Genomic DNA, 1,857 nt, shown 5'->3' with positions numbered 1-1,857 from the left:
TGATACTCTCACCCAGCAACCCGAAGACCCCAGCCTTGGCAATAAGCAGGAATCCCCTGTTCCAGGCCTCCAGCAACCAGGAGGTGCCAACATCACTTAGGCAGTACCCAGGAGTCCACACTCTGGGCTGACCACAACCGGCAGTCCCTGGTTCTGCTGCTACCTTGACGACGCCTGGAGTTCCTGCTCCGGGCCTACCACAACAGGAGTCTGGCTCCACTGACAGGCCAGGCTGCCAACTCGCCAACTGTCGCAAGGGTCACCCAACCACCTCAGTCATTGCTACACTTCCATGCACTGAAATCACAAATAAGCAAACATTGCATCACAAAATCTGAAACCGAAACTGTTAATTGTAAACCATTAAGGCAAAAAATGAAATTGAGAAGTACTTTTCCAATGTTATAAAGCTTGGGTCAAAATCTGCATTGTCTTATTTGTAACTGGATTAATTCAAGCCACCAACACATTTTATTAAACAATAGTTTTTCCTTAGCAAAATAAAAATGTTCTTTAGGTTGGGGATTAAAGCATTTGTGGAAAGATCCTGTATTCTTCGGATTCATTTTGCTGTCAAGTGGCACAGTTCTGTGGTTCTGCGGGTAGCAGTAAACCTCTGTACCTTCACACTTAAGGTTCAGTGGTAACTGCCCAGGGCCATGCAAGTAGGGAAGTTAAGTATAGAAAAAGCTATTCACGGGGTGCACCGTTACCATGGTTGCAGGGGTCTGTGTTAACAACAGTTACCCAACCAGGTTAGGAACCACAACCTTTAATCAAATCAAGTGTTTGTATTCTGATGTCATTTTCTATTTAACAACTTATCTAACAACTTATTTTACAATACGTAGTATCTATATCTGAATTGTAATCTAGAAGCGTAATAAAATTCCTTATATGTTAAGATAAACAATAAATATATAATAAATGACTTATGAAGCATTATTTGCAGGACCTTGTCTTTATTAAGATTAGGATGTACATGTTATAAAGCTTATAAAGTTGCTTCAATTCACAAAAAAGTGCATTCCCAACCTTGATGTTGTGGACATGTTCGAGTCACTCACTTTTCATTAAATATTGTTGCCAAATTTGTGGATGACATGAAAATAGGTTGATTATGAGAGGGATGCAAACTGTCTACAGTCATTGATAGATTAAGTAAGTGGGCAAAATGGGATATAATGTGGGAAAATGTTAAGTTCATTTTGGAAGGGAGAACAAAAAAAAAATTTAAATGGAAAAAAAATTGCAGAAAGCTGCAATACAAGGTGACGTGGGGGTACTTGTACACAAAACACAGAATGCTAGCACATAGATGTAGCAGGTATTCGGGAAGGTTAATGGAAGGTTGATCCCTATTTCAAGGCATGTAATAGTTGGGAAGTCTTAAGCCAACAGTACCAGGTGTGGATGAGATCATGTGCAGTATGTGAGCAGTTTTTGGTCCCCTTATTTAAGGACAGATATCCCTTCATTGGAGGTAGTTCAGAGAAGGTTCACTAGGATGATATCTGGTATGGTTTTCTGAATCCAAGTTAAACAGATTGGGACTCTACTCACTGGAATTTCATAGAATGAGAGGTGATCTTATTAAAACATGCAGGATTCTTAAGGGGCTTGGCAGGGCAAATGCTGAGAGGATGCTTCCCCTTATGGGAGAGTCTAGGATCAGGGGGCATAGTCTCAGAATAAAGGAGTGCCAATTTAAGATTGAAATGAGGAAGAATTTCTTCTCTCAGGGGTTGCAAGTCCTTGGAACACTTTGTCACAGAGAGCTGTGGGGGCAGAGTGTTTGTGTGTGTTTAAGATTGAGATAAATTCTTGATCAGTAGGGAATCAAGGGTTGTGGGAAAA

Source organism: Hemiscyllium ocellatum, chromosome 3, assembly GCF_020745735.1.
Source record: "Hemiscyllium ocellatum isolate sHemOce1 chromosome 3, sHemOce1.pat.X.cur, whole genome shotgun sequence".
NCBI classification, from domain to species: domain Eukaryota; kingdom Metazoa; phylum Chordata; class Chondrichthyes; order Orectolobiformes; family Hemiscylliidae; genus Hemiscyllium; species Hemiscyllium ocellatum.
Note: the sequence above shows the minus strand (reverse complement) of the source record.